Source organism: Rhipicephalus microplus, chromosome 6 (assembly GCF_043290135.1).
Source record: "Rhipicephalus microplus isolate Deutch F79 chromosome 6, USDA_Rmic, whole genome shotgun sequence".
Taxonomy (NCBI): Eukaryota; Metazoa; Arthropoda; class Arachnida; order Ixodida; family Ixodidae; genus Rhipicephalus; species Rhipicephalus microplus.
The window spans coordinates 10,902,214-10,917,806 of NC_134705.1; the positions used below are offsets into that span (position 1 = coordinate 10,902,214).

The 15,593-nt window shown below is 43.5% G+C and overlaps 1 protein-coding gene across 1 annotated transcript in view; it reads left to right on the forward strand.

Annotated features, from left to right (window-relative positions):
- Positions 1-15,593, forward strand: part of LOC119186288 (histone H4) — a 62,281-nt gene that overhangs the window by 14,833 nt on the left and 31,855 nt on the right. Inside the window, exon 2 of the mRNA XM_075865801.1 lies at positions 12,840-12,932. The gene's annotated coding sequence lies outside the window, so the exon portion shown is untranslated. The remainder of the gene's footprint in view (positions 1-12,839; positions 12,933-15,593) is intronic.

Consider the following 15,593-nt stretch of genomic DNA (forward strand, 5'->3'; position numbering starts at 1 on the left):
GTATAGAAGCACAAGAAAAACTTGCTTGCCTTGAGACAACTTTGAAAGCTATAGTAAAGGCCATTGAGGTGCAGCAAGAAAAAATGACTGATTTCGAAGATTGCAGTCGTAGAAACAATCTCATAGTGTTTGGTATTCCGGAAAGTGATTATGAAACTGTCGAACAAATTGAAAAAGTGCTAACTGATGTATTTTGAGAACGGCTTAAACTTGACATATTCAAAGTCGAACGCATACTTGGATTTTGCAGAAAACAGGAAGGACAAGTACGCCCAGTAATCATGAGGCTTTTTGACTACGAAGAAAAAAACGCGGTGTTCGAAAACTGCAGTAAATTAAAAGGAAGTAGCATTTTGTCTCGGATGACTTTTGTGAAAACACTACGGAAGCGGAAAAAGCCATGGGAAAGCACAAAAGCTGAGAGACTGAGGCTTGAAGGCACGACTGATAAATCACAAGATTGTTATTGATAACGAGTGGTATGCGTGGAATGATGCGCGGACATGTCGAACAAAAGTACGCAAGAAAAGTACAAATTCGTGCAAGTCCGACTGACAATGTAGCAATTAAACTCGAGATTTCAAGCTGATAAAAAATAATGTTCGCAGTCTAGTGAACAAAACCACTCTATATGAGCATCTTCTTTTTTCGTATTATCGAGATATTGTGATTGTAACTCAGACCTGGTTACGCCAGAACATAGCCGACAGCGAAATAATACCCCCCCTCCTGTCAAATAATTCTTAAAGATCGTTGAACCCATGGGGTGGAGTAGCAGTTGTGTACAAAAAAAGCTATTGAGCTTGTGACATTACGCAAATGTCCGGATAATCAAAGCATTTGGTGCAGATCAACGCTGCATGGCTCTCCTTGCGTAATTGGTGCTGTTTATAGACCTCCTAATGCCCCTCTTGCTTTCCTGAAATTTTCAGTGAAATTACACGACAATATATATAAGGCATGCCATCTCAATTATATTTTCAATGTCTGGGCTCTTGGAAGCATTTTTAAATTTAAGCACATAGTTGTGCATGGTAACTCTGTTTTGAGTACAGTGTAAGACTGAAATCTCACAGTTTATGTGATAGTAATATGTCTATGTAGTGGTACCACGGCCAGATGAACATATCTAAGGCTCCTAGCAAGATTAATCAACTACAGTGCCGTAGTTGGAGCCACTTTTTTTTTTTTTTCAACCGAGTCGCTATAAACAGTGCATTCACACGGCTTTTAATAGTCCTCTTGTTTAGGAGATTGCCGGGGGCATTTTGCGATGTGCTTGAAACAGAAAGTGCCACCCACTCTGAAATTATTCTGGTGAATGGAGGGTACGACGACAATAAACAGCACTCTGGAAAGTTGCACTTGTCGTTGTTATTAATATGTATTAGCAGCGGAGCTAGACCAAATGCTTTCGTACGCTGTTTCAGGCATATGTAGAAACAGTTACACTCGTGCTGACACGACTGGACAAACCACACTTCGAGAACGCACATAGAAGCACGACCTGGCTAGCAGACGATGCATGGAGCAATCCACACATCACCGTTTCGGCCAGTTGCGGCCAGGCGGCCACTCTGCTCGATCTCACGGCCAATTGCTGGAGTCACATGGAAAAGCAGCCGATTTTATCGTAGGCACTGTGAGACTCCTGCACAGGTATCGGTAGCCAGCCAGTGTTCACTGGAATGTCAAGGCGTGCGACCGACAGCAGAAACGAAGGAATCAGTGCAGTGTAGAAATTGTTTGCAGATGTGAATGTCGTCTTCGTTTCGTGTGTGTGCGCGTCTTTCCTGGGTTGTACCGTCCATATTTCAAGTGTAATCGTGGGAAACTTACAATATTTCCATGATGTAATCATCCACCTTTTTTAATCGGGGTACAAGTTCACTGCGCGCCGAAGTGAAAAGTTCGTAACTATCGCAACAAGTGTTTGTGTCGGGTGTGTTCTGTGTGTGCCATTCGTCGCAGCAAATTGTGTGCATAAATTTTGAATGCTTGCAAGCGTTAGTTTTATTGCCCATCATTGTTGTCATTTGTAATGCGTAACGCCGTATGAGTGCTGTTGTGTGTTGTGTTGTGGTCAAAGTTCAGTGGACCATTTCACATTTGGGCGATTCTATCGAGTGTTGTGAAGTGTGTTCATGAAATGGAAACCCTGAAATATTTAGAAGTGCACAGCTCAGTTTATGATTCGTGTAGTTGCGTGCATGCGCCCTGAAGAGGAGCATGCATACAAGATATTTTTGTGCATGTAGCAACCCCCCCCCCCCCCTAACTCTTTCGTTACTATGCCTATTAAAATCGATCACTGGTGAGTTTGGATCATCAATTTTGTTATGGTAAATTTGTTTCTTGTGTACCGAGCACTTTCTAGTAGTTAGTCCAGCTACCCAACTTTCACAATCAAGTTGAATTGGCGCGTTTTGGCAACGTAGAGATTTTTGACAGTCCTTTGTGTACTAGGCTGGCGAGCTTGACAGAAGTGCGTGCCCCTCGTGATTATGCTTCAGTAACACAGAAGTTCTGCTATGAAAAGAATGTTTGCAAGCCTAATATTGAATTAAAGTGTCAGATTCGCAATTTGACTATGTTGAGCAGTAATAATTGCAAAAAATTTATGCCAGATATTCAACAGAAAGCTGTTCCTAGGAGTCAGAGAAAATCTATTCTACAAAAGATATTTATGAAGGTCCGCTGCACGTTTAAAGTGTCGAGGTGGCCTTCTCTGACAGTTTCCAGCTGGTTTGGTTTTGCTTGCATTGGTATATCAGACAGAGGGTCACATCAAGTGTCACTAGTCGCTCCTATGATGTCGTCATCACACGCGAATGGGGGTGCACCTGTGTTGCAAAAAGCATGCGCCACTGAAAACTGTGTTGCAACCGCACCTCAATTGAGTGAGGACGAGGTTAGAGTGCGAGGATCGAGAATGACAGCCACCCGAGACATTTTCAGCCGTTCATGGGTTTGTTTTGATTTCAAACTCAACTTATCATCTCTGCTGCAAGTGTGTAACTGATGACCTTTGTGCACAATATGATAACTACTATAGTTACGTGTCAGGTTCGCATGTCACTGGGGCATGGCATGCTGGCGCCGGCTGCAGAGACAAGAAGGCCACCGGAGCACATAATGGCCCTTACCATAGAGTAGCAGGAAACCTTTTCAACTGGGTGTGATGTTATTTTTTAATATTATGCCCAAAAAATGCAAATAACTATGCTTAGATGCATATATCGGAATGCCATATATGCGGAGTGAGACGGCTCATGGATAGAGGTGACGCTAGAGCAAATAGCGAAGTTCATTAGACATCTCATTTATAGAGGGATTATTCACATCATGGGCATAATTTCTATATTGGAACATCTCCAGGCTCTTAGACAACAAAAATTTACTGAGAAAAGTGTACGAGTACAGATGCAGTGCTTCACCGCATGGTGTGAGCAACAAAGCAGCACCACAGTAGGCTGGCTAGAATGTGGAGGTGTGAAAAGTGGCCGCTGAAACCGGTCCCCAAAGCGCGCCGATGCCGCTTGGAGCGCTGCACGCAGAGGCGCGGGTACCCTTGCGCAAACGATGTACGAGTGAGCGCGCGCTGATCTCCGCAGAAATCTCTCTCGCGCAGTTAGACGCAGGCCCAAAGCCGGGGGGGGGAAGGGGCTAGGGGCCCATTCTCCCCAAGTTTTTAGCAAGTGCCCCCCCCCCCCCCCCCGAAAAAATTTCTGGCTACGGGCCTGCTCTCACGCTATATGGCGGTCGCCTATTTTCGGTGAAAACCTTTTTTGTTGAGCCAATGCACGACAATACATGGAGCTTAAGCCACGTAATGTCTTACGTGGCTCAAGTATCTCTATTTTCTCGCCTCTGAAAACAATTCTCGAGAAGGCATATGAGCGAGACCCGACACCAACTTTTGTGGATTTGGTAATATTTCGGTTACTCACGGCAGAACTGCAGGGATGTTACGAGACGTTGCGATTACTGGAAGGCTTCGTATTACTTAGAGCATGTTAAGTTCCTTCATCCACGAGCTTCTAGAAACGTCGGTACAAGAGCCTCGTTTTGCTGTTCCGCCGCGAACGCATAATCTTGTGCGAGTCGCAGCTTATATTCTCACTTGGCATTCAATTATCGGTTCCGGAATGTAGAAGTTTTAGCAGCCTACAATTGCTCATTAACTTAGATAAGTAACGCTATAAGAGCGCTAAAGCTTACGTATGCCACAAAGCCTGTGACTCGAGAGTTGTTCCCAGCAGCAGAAATAGAGGAGACACTTTTTTAACAAAAACATAACTTTATTTTCATGCATGTCAAGGTATTCATGCTCTGCCACTAGAGTACGCGTGGCTTAACTCTCTGCCCTTTCTTTTCGTCTTCTTTTTGGTTCATGCCTTTAAAAAAAAGTGGACACAAGTGAGGCAATAAAGTCGCGCCACACTTTTGGTCAAGAGAGCACCATGCTTTGGGCAGCCAACTTGTTGTGTCTCGCCAATCCCCTTCAACATCTCTATGGCTGACTTGGCGTGAAGACGTGCTGAGCTCAAGAAAAGAGTGATTTTGTTTTCAAGGTTCAGGATGAGGGTATAAAGGGAATTCGACAGATACAGAAGTCCGCCGAGATCCCACAGCTTGCTTGCCTGGGCTGGGAGATTTCCTGGCACATTTTCTCTCGAGACAAGACAGGCGTTCTTGCACTCATCACAATTATTGCTAAGTATACGCTTTCTCGCAACGTAACCTGGGACATATTATACAAGGCGGGAGTCACTTCGCTCAGCAGTGTACGATGCATGATCTATCGACACTTCTACAGCATCAGATGGAAGTCTTTCGTTGTCTTCTTCGCCATATACAGTTTCATGCATCATTTCTTCTACGGACAAAAGAGACTCCACCACTCCGTCAGCCACGTTGCTGCCCTTGGGACTCTTCACCAGGCTACAGAAGCTTAGACATCTATAAATAAACAATGCATAACTTACCCACAACAGCAGTCAAATGTAGTGAGATATATAACATGTTTATACGACAGGCGACATTACGTGTGAAAATTGATATTTATATACCTCATGATGACAACAAACTGTGCAGGGGTTGGGTGCTCATTGCTACCGCCTGCCTGCCGCACAATTCCAAAACAGCGCTCAAGGCAGTCTTGGCTTAGGCGAGCAGTCATAATGTATTTGAAGTGAACTTCCTCAGTCAGGTACTTCAGGAGGTGCTTCGTACTTTGCAAGGTCACACGCAATCCCACCGCGGTACTTTTTCTTAGAAAGGCGAGCCCTTTTGCATGAGCTTCCCACAAATCAAGGAACTTGAGTGCCGGGTCTAGCACAGCTTTCTTTCGACTATGAAGTCTGAAACAAAGTGGATGAAGCGTAGAAAAATTGATGCCTGGCCAAATTATTGACAGGGCAAATATTTCACATTTACCGTTAAGTTGCTGCTGGGAACCTGGACGCCATAACCTCGATCAATTCCGCCATGAGACCAATGACGAGTTTTGTTGGCCCAACATTTGCGTATCGAGCCTCGATTTGATCTTTTTAGAAATCCATACATCGAGTAACTTGCGGACTGAAAACATGAAATGTCAATTCCACTCGCATTTTCTCGAATCCATTTGGGAAGATATACGATCGAGTCAGCTTTGGTGCCACTTTCAAGATGATGGCACTGTTGTCAAGCTTCCACATGACTGACACATGCTCCCAGTGAGCCTGTAAAATTTGCACGTTGCATCAGGAACTGTTAAGCATTAACATTAGCGGTGAGCAGTACATATCACGTATACAAATTTCACTGAATTATCAGAGCAAGCCTACCCATCCGTTGTGGGTGTTGAAGCCGTGCTTCATCATTGTGTTTCTCACACATTTTATCAGGTGAGGGAAATCCGAAATAAAGTACAAAAATCTGTCTGTCTTTGTTGCACGGATGAACGACTCTGCACTGAATGTCATTTAAGGTGACGCGTATTCCAAGGATGTTCCACATGTATCTGTTCCAGGGTGCACCATCACAGCAAATGTAATCCAAGTAGAGGCCGCTTTGCTCGCATAGAGTTGTTGCATCCATTAAAATTTTTGTCAGTAGCCTGGCTTTCACATTCCCGCTGGATGAAAATACACCTGAAGAGAAACAGAACATTACAAGATGTTTTGACAAATGTGCTTCGGCATTACTAGAAATTATTACCAATGATCTGGGTCCATTTCCCCACAAATGGCTGGAACATTATGCAAAGTATGAATCCTAAACCGCACTATTTAAAGGAAAAAAAAATCTAGTTTTTGGTTCAATAAGTGTTACCGCTTGGTGGCGCTAGCCTCCGCTTGATCTAAAGGGTACAGCCATATCTATCCATCCTATAGTGATGCTTGTGTATATAAAAAAAGAGTTCCTGCATGGCTATCGGTTGCTGCGTACTCCTTGTCGGCCTGCGCTTCAGCGCCGTGCCATGTGTTCTCTGTTCGGCGCATCCGCCGCACGATACTACAGTTTCGTCCTCATTATTTATAGCCAGGTCAATCTACTCAGCCACTTTTACAATTTGCCGCGAAGTGATTTTATTCTTTATACCTCTGTAAATGCTTGCCTTTGAATTGCAGTTGCTTCATGGGCTCGACACACATTTTCAGCTTTGTTCTTCGTAGATGCTACAGACGATCTGGTCAGGACCTTTTCCTTGTTCGCTTCCAGAGTGCAGTCTTGCTCGTGGAGCTTCAAATCAGTTATGCTGTCGAACTGCATTTCAATCCTTTGTATGCAAGTTCTGAAGAAGTATTTCGAGTGCAGTTCATTTTGCTTTTTTAAGAAATGCTGGTCGAGAAGGCTGACGACATGAGCATAATTGAATAGTGAAGAGCCTTTGACAGTGAAAACAAGTGCTACTTGCCGATCAGATGGTGCTAGCCTTGAGGTTCAGCGTGCAACTCTGCTTGGAGGCTCGCCACTATCCCGCAGCATCGCCCCTGGAGTCAAGTTTTGCTGGTTGGTGCAAGAATATTCTTCATGGCTGATGCACTGACATTAGAAATGGTTATGTGTTGACGCCATGACTTATGTTAGTGGCCGATAAAACACACTGCTTTTGTCAACAAGGATTAACTGAATTTAATAAGCGTTGATATGCAAGAATGGGTGAGGCTACGCGGAGGTATGAATTCACAGTGGAGAGTTCCGAGGTGGGTGAGCAGCCGGCCTGTTGTAGGATCACACAACACTTCATATTTTGTGAGCGTGGAGTTCATGGAAGAGGTGGAAGTGAAAAGACGAGGAGGAAGCGCAAAATTCTAAAGGATCTCGCATTAGACATTGCACGCGATGGTTGCGCCATCTCTAGATCCTTCGTGTAACTACTCAGGCACTTCTAAATTGCCTACATTTGAACTTTTTGCTCTAAATAGACAACATATATTTTCTGGCTTGGGTACAGGCATGTTTTGAGAAAGCTGATTTGGATTTATTCCCACTCAAAATCATTCGTTGGGTACAGTTTTTTATTGGCGTTTGGTGCGACACCATAATGTTACTACAAATAATGAATGTGCAGATAAGTTGTGAAGAAGGCATTTTAGAACATGCGCAGTGCCATTCTCAAGACCCACTTAAGGTTGCTTTCAGTGCAATAAGTTACCATTGCCATGATTGTTCTGGCTTTATCACTTAAAAGATCGTGCCTAGAACATAGCTTATTTTGAGGAAATCGGGAGTGGGAGGGCAGTATACTATGTACGTACTTGTGTGAGTGTGCATGATCTGACACATTCAAACTGAATAATTTTTAGGTGTTATCTCTTAGCTGCGTCTGTGGTCTCTGTAATATAAGCAACATGGGGAGGAATGAAGCAGTACTTGTCATTTGTGGATTTGCATTGAGTATGTGAATGCACGATCAATTGACATTCAGTACAATGGCTTGGCTTCATACCGACATAATTTTTATATCATTTTGTAGTGTTGATTGGGCAGTTTGCATTATAATTATTTATATAAATTGCTTACTGTAAACATGGATGATATTACAAAAACATCAGCATGCCAATGCCCCATCTCAAGTCCCCATGTCACAACATGTTCACCCCATTGCCATTGCAAAAAAGCTATGTATACATGCAATGCTGCTGGAGTCCAGTGGAATAGCCAGGGGTTGGCACACCGGGCTCGTGCCCATCAAATTTTGTCTCTCGTAGTATACAGAGTACATAATGACGCTCGATCACATCTATGGACGGGACCCCACTTAGGATCGTAGTCGTGCCCCTCCTACAATATCTTCCCCCCCCCCCCCCCAAAAAAAAAAAAAAAACAACTGTCTACGCCTCTGTGACAGAACACACACATTCTTCTGTTCACTTCAGCGTCGTCAATTGGTGCCGTGACCATGTGCATGCAAAATGTGAAGGCACACATACAAGCACATAAAGAATAGCAGGTCATATGCACACGGGAAAATAAATTGCTAAAGTTCAAGGACTTTCACACCAGTCCGAAGTCAGGATACTATAGCAGATTTTGCAAAACAGTCTATACTGGTTAACTTGGCAGCCAAAAAAGAAGACATCACGAAATGCATCACAAGTTGTTCCGAGGACAGCTAGTTAAAGCCAAGGCCATGCCATGTGCCAATAGAATGGTCTTGCACAGCGTATAACGCTATGTTGTGGCTGTTGTTGTGGCTTATGTGAACATAAGTGTTTTCTCTGGCCACTGAGGAATGAACAGATTTTGTCTTTTCCAAAGCCTTACTCATTTCAGCACATTTACATTCTCAGCAAGAACCTATAATTCATAAATTTCAGAGGTGACAAATTGTTTGAATTTACTGGTACGATTGTGCCCCAAAAAGATTGCAAGCTAGAAATGTTTCTTAGGAGGAGATGTTGTGCACATCTCAACAGATCACGGAGGGAATGCCTTAGATGCAGCCCATGTTTTACTCCATTTGGCAGTCTGTGCCAGTTAGCAGAATATTGACTGGTCAGAGGAATTCAGGCTCCCAAAAAGAGGTGAAGATATAGAGTGATAATGACAAAGGTTTACCTTAGAGTAAGCACAAAACTACGTTAATGAACGAAATTCATGGCTTCATTTGCATAAAAAAAAGCATTTCAACCAAACACGTCTTTCATTGGACTGTTGTGAACATAGCCAAAGAGAATATTTTCTGCTAACAATTACTTGAGGACGGAAGCTGATGCACTAAAAATTTGTCACGCATCATGCTGACACTACTCTTCCAAATAAAACCCTGGTTATAACATCAGTGTTAGTCCGTGTAGCAGTGAGGCTGTGTCGAGGTATTTAATGATCCATATAGCTAATGGGAAAAGAAGATGAGGTGAGCAACAGGAATCTTGAGGTGAATAGGTTGTAGCAAAGTAGACGTGTTTTCGACTGAACTAGGTGTCTTGCGAGCAATGTAAACAAACATTATGCTTCATATTTCCTTGCTTTTAAAAACAAGCTATAGTTTCTCTCATATAATACATGACTACTTCATATGCACATACATTTAATACCAGCTGTAATGAATATATCATACATGCTAAACCTTTGCATAGCTGAAACTTTAGTCACTTCAATATATGTCGAGCTCATTGTGACATGTTATAGAGCCAATGTGAATTTGTAAAAGGCAAAGTAAAGTGCGTCAGCAAGCTGCGCACAATGATATACACCCGAGTTCAATCGCAAACATTACTGACTAGTCTATTTACAGAACACCTGTCGCTATTTGTAGATAGCATTGCGGAATGGCAGCGTGCATTGCTGCTACCACTGTAGACCTATTCTTTGTTGTAATACAAAGCGTTTATGCGTGTTGGCGTCTGCATTCCTGCTAGCTGTAAAAGATCGCCCTCGTGCCAAATGCAACTCGAGCAATACAACTTGTTTGCGGTAACGACGCCAAAAACAACAAAAAGTAAAGTGCGTAATATTCCTAGAAAACGGACGACTATGGTGACGCAACAAATGCGGCCGAATAACGCATTGTGAAAATGTAAAAGCCCCGATTTTATGATGAACGTGGACCAACGTGTTCAACTTGTCAGCATCGTCTGCTGTTGGTCATAGTTGCCGACCTCGAAAACTGAAGCTCTGCGGAATGGTTGCCAGCCTTAACAGTCGTAGCGTCGCCCAACCAGAGCCACTGATGCGGCTAGCACTTGGGTTAGGGTGGCTAGAACGGGGAGGTGTGATGAGCGCGGCGCTGTTTGCTTGCCGGAGAAGGCCCTTCGGCGCGCCGATGCCGCTAGGGGTGCTGATGGCAGCGAGGTGAGTAGTGAGCGGCGCACTTCACAGAGTTTTCCTCGGGTGCGCTGCTTTTTTTTTTTTTTTTTCAGAGGCGGTAGCTGCTTTACAAGTACTTCGTCAATGGGTGATTGTGCTGCGTTACTCTGAAATGCCTGAAGGTGTCAACGAAAAAAAAAAAAAAAGATCCAGCATCGCTGCATTATGCTTGTCCGCAAAACTTAATGCTTCAGTTCAGCCTCTTAAGAAAAGAGTCCCAAGGGGGGCAACATGGATCGCTTAAAGAAAGAGTCGCTCTGTCTGTAGAAAAAATGCTGCATGATATAGAATAAAATGAGGAAGACTACGAAAGATTTACATCTGATGCACTAGCAGTGTCTGTTGCCCATGAATCATACACCACTGAGCGGCGGATGGTCGCCCTGTATATTATCGGGCAAGCTACGATGTGAGAAATCTGGTACTTCGCAATAATCGTGATGAGTGCAAAAACACCCGCCTTGTTTCGCAGTGTTGGTGGATACGCATTATAAGTAACACCATTGCTGGTATAGCACGTTACTTTGGCAATTAGTGTTTGACGCACTCGTTATACATGTAGAAATGTAGCTGCTGCTTAAATTGTGCGAGTTTTAGTTGTCAGCAAGTCGTTCCTGCAACACGGTAGCACTATTTATCAATTATGTTTCCAAAATAAAATTAGCTTTTGCGGATAGATCAGGTTGCGGAGCATTAAGTTTGCAGTACCTGCAAAAGCAAGGCTCGCGTCTCTATAAACAGTTGCAATTCTAGCGGACCCTGTGTAGGTTAAAGGGGCAAAAATTATTTACACTGCAACTATTTTACACTGCAAATACCTGCGATTATGCCCTGCTAGCAGATGCAAGCTGCCAGAATTACTGTAATTTTTTAGGTCAGTGATCATATCTTTGCGAAGAGGGTTGATGGTGAAATAATATCTCGGCTTTCTGTAACAATTAGAAATGGATTTAACATGCGCCACGTTGTTATAAGCCATCACTTGCAACTCTCCTGTGCACATTAGGCCATGTGTTCTACGTCCGGCATCTTCTGCAAAATTTGCTAGTTCAATTCACCTAAATTAGCTATAGTTGTTTTGGTCAGAGATTACATTTCTTTTCTTTCGATAGGTCGAAGAGCACGGGACTAAAAGCTCGAGGGGTTGACAAAGTACCGACCCAGTCACAAATTGGCAAAGCAGCAATACATGACAGAGATTCATACATGTAGAATAAAAAATAAACTTTACAAGTATAAAATGGCACCAAGTACGAATACAAAAGTTATGAAACAAAGCTCCACAAATAGAGAGCGAGAGAATACATATGTATCATGACTTGGCTGAACATTAAAAGCAAAAATCAATAAGTAGAGTGACCGAAATTCCGGGAAATCTGCTATTCGGGAAAGTGAATTAGCTGGGCGAAGCATCTAATATGATGATTTCGATTATTTAAAACTACATATATCTACAGCGCTATAGTTGGGAATTAATCGTAAGAAATAATTACACATATTATAATCAAATGTCAGAAATAATCACAATCAAAAACACTGATACACACAGACATCACAGTAAAAGATACAATACAGTAATAAGAATTATTTAAAATATGCAAAGACAGGCAATCGTAGCGACGTTTCTTGCAAAATTTAAATAGATTCATAGGTAGTTCTAAATGGCAGAAGAAAGGACAAAATGTCAATGTCTTCGTGGTTTAAGGTGGTTAATAGGTAAGGTAGCCTGTAAGGCAATGTTCATCCTATAAACGCTTCTAGGAATAGGTAAAATCCACATTTAATTCTTCGTGCCTAGTGAGACAAACAATTGGGTTTACGTTTATCTTAGCAAGATAAATTATGGTACTACAACCATGTTTAACGAATGGTTTATGACATTTTATGCTTTATGGATTTTTTTGGTCCTCCTGTGTGCGTTAGTGCCGTGTTGAGACGAGTGGAAGGCTGTTCGTGATTATTTTGAGTCGAACATTAAAGGCAGGTCTTGTTCTCAGCGTTGCTGGCTCGACCCTGCGAATTACGGCTCACTGACCCTCCTGAGCGAAGGCGGGGCCTTGTACTTCATGTCACACACACACACACACACACACACACACACGCACGCACACACGCACACACACACACACACACTCACTCACTCACTCACACACTCACACACTCACACACTCACACACACACACACACACACACACACACGCACACACACACACACACACACACACACACACACACACACACACACACACACACACACACACACACACACACACACGCTTTCGGTACTTGTGATGTTGCTGATGATGCTAGTATGCTGCTCTTAAATGATTCTTTCGTTTAGGTGCACCGGATGGCAAGACAGCTAAAACATTATCTTCATGCAATGATGATATGCTGAGAGAATTAGCATTGCTATGCAATGTTGGTAGAGTGTCTTGAAAACTATACAATTGGTAAAGCTCATGTACGAGCTCCCTCAAGTCCTTACACCTCTTGCGTGAGAGTGGGTTTTCAATAATGAGTAACAATGCTTCCAGGTAAAGGGTGATCGAGGCAGATGACTGAAGCAGGTCGACAAGATGGAGCACTTCACACTGGCAGATGCAGGAAACCTTCCTGGCGGGTTGCTGGTAAGTGACCGCCAGGGTTGGGCAGTATCGCGATAGTATTTCAGAAATTATTTTTGACTATCTGTTTTGCTGTATTGAGGTACTTTTAAAAAATGGATTGGTATTTCAGTAGTGAATAACTTATATGATGTATCACCCGAATCCCGATACTGTCCAGGACACATCCCGTTACTTGTTTTTATTTTTTGTCAGAAATCACCTCAGATGTGTTTACAATGACAAAATTTATTCATCTGTGATCTTGGCAGTTTGCGGCGAAATATGCACCCACCGTTTCTACATTTCTGCTGAGGGTGAAACTGAATCCTACCTTCTTGAAAGCGAGCTAGCTGCTTTGCCATCTGCATCCCATTGTGCACCCTAGGGCAGAACTGGAATGTGTTTGAATGATCGCCTGCTTGAGCTTGCCAACAATGTTATTTTGAATTCGAGCAGCGATGTTTTTATTGCGAGGAGCATTGTATGCTGCATGATAGGTGCCAACGAACAGCGTCGCATTTAAAATGCGTTCCCTCACACCAATTGAATGAGCAGTGCTTTTCTTTTCTCTTTTTTTCCTCTTATTGCTTGCTGCGCCCATTTGAAAAACCGGAGATTATTGCAGAAGCCACAAACAAGGCAAAGAATTCGGTGTGTCGTGGTAATACTGTTGCCGCCAAGTATCCCGATTTCAGTGTACAATAGGCGCCACTTGCCCGCATACAGCATGGTTTTTTATCACAACTGATATATGTATATATGTCATTATTAACAATGATGTACAGTGTAAGCCTCCTTTGTAATGTCTTAATGGCACTCAGCATATGATGATAAAAGAGTGAATAAATTTGATTTCAAGTTGCAATGCACTGCGCATTTTAAATATTATGCTGCACATAACAAATGTCTGTACGTAGTACGACTATCACCGACATAGAGAAAGATATGTCAGTATCTGTATATTCCAAAATACCTTTTTTGTCTTTTTGCAAAATTATGTCTGAAATATCCTGTTACATCAATTACAAATGTATCTCAGTATTCTTGTTTTAGGCTTCCACACCATGTATGTTGATATCTGTATTTCGGGATACTTTTTCGGGTATCTCTGCCCAGCCCTGGTTACCGCTTATTTGCCACAATTGCACAGGATGCATGTACAATGAAATGCTGAGTCAAAGATTTCTTAATGCGACACGATTCTATAAAGGATAAGGAACTTCTTCGTCATAGGTACGACATTCACAGGAAAGATTCCGGAGCAAGGGCAGGGGTATGGATTTACTATTTAAGGTGCACTGTAAAGTTCGAAGCATGCCACGCATACAGAAAATTGAGGGCATATTTTATAAAACAGTGCTATTATATATGTGTTAGGGGCACTTTACTGACCACTTCATTCCTCTCCTGATTTTTCCTTTTCGGGATGCCAATTCGACGAAGGGCAGATCTCAACTTGAAAACATAATAGTTTCTTAACATGGTAGCCACAGCGAGGCAAGCATGCTGACAATGCGCTCAAACGATTAAAGAAACAATCTTAAAACCAAGCTTGGCAGCTTATAGCCATCAGTAATTACGTAAGCCTTCGGTTCCTGTTTCTTCTGAAAGCTTGTTGCAGCAAGTGGCCTTTTCACGCCGGGCTATCCAGTGACGAGACGGAGGATGCGCAGTGGTCGCCACATTACTCCCTTCCCGCGGTATGCAGAGCCCTCAGGCTTTGTACAAATCTGGGAGGTGTACCAGAGCGTGTCAAAGGAGTGGGCTGCGACGTCTGTGACTGTAGAAGGAGAGGAGCTGCCTGGTTCATTTGCAGCGATGTATGCGGGCATGAGTCAATCAATCGAGACACGGACATTGTTCCCGTACTGGTGCAGAATGATGTTCTGGTCGTCGCGGTGAATCACTAAGTAGGGTTCGCTGTAAAGTTGGTGGAAAGATGACCAAACGGTGTTATCGTGGAGGAAAGTGTGCGTGTACAATGCTAGCTCCTTGAACACACAAGGTGTAGGCTTGGTGTGGTGGGCTGCAGGTGACGGGTGTAAGGTGGTGATGGTATGTCGGAGGAGGGAGACGAAGTTGGTGGCGTCAGACACCGTAGTGATGAATGGCAGAGCTGCGAAAAATTCACCTGGCAGGCGGAGTGGTTCCCCATAGTCAAGCTCTGCTGGTGTAGCTGGAATGGCCTCGAGCCAAATTGAGTCCGGGTGCCACAAAATAGCAGTCTTGAATCGTCGGGGGAAACGCTTGATCATTCCATTAGCGCAGGGGTGGTAACTAGTGGTTCTCGAGCATTTGAGATCGATAGTCAGTCCGAGGAACCTGAATGGGTGCGAGTCGGAACTGTCGTCCTTGGTGGGTGTAACCACCGGCTAAGGGTAACGGGGGGTGCCAAAACGAGCAATTCAGCCGGTGAACAAGGCTGAGGCAACGTCTTCCACGGTTATTTCCTTGAGGGGCCATACCTCGGGCCAGTGAGTGAATAAGTAGTCGATATCAGTGAGGCCATAGCAGTAGGGTCCAGCTGGGTACTATAAAGTCGAGGTGAACATGCGCGAATCGACCAAAATGAATGTTCAGAGTGGGGTCGTGACGTGCCTGGTGAATTTAGCACGTTGGCAGGGAATGCAGGTGCGCACCTATGTGCAAAATCCCCACTGCATAGAGGGCCAACATAGCGGT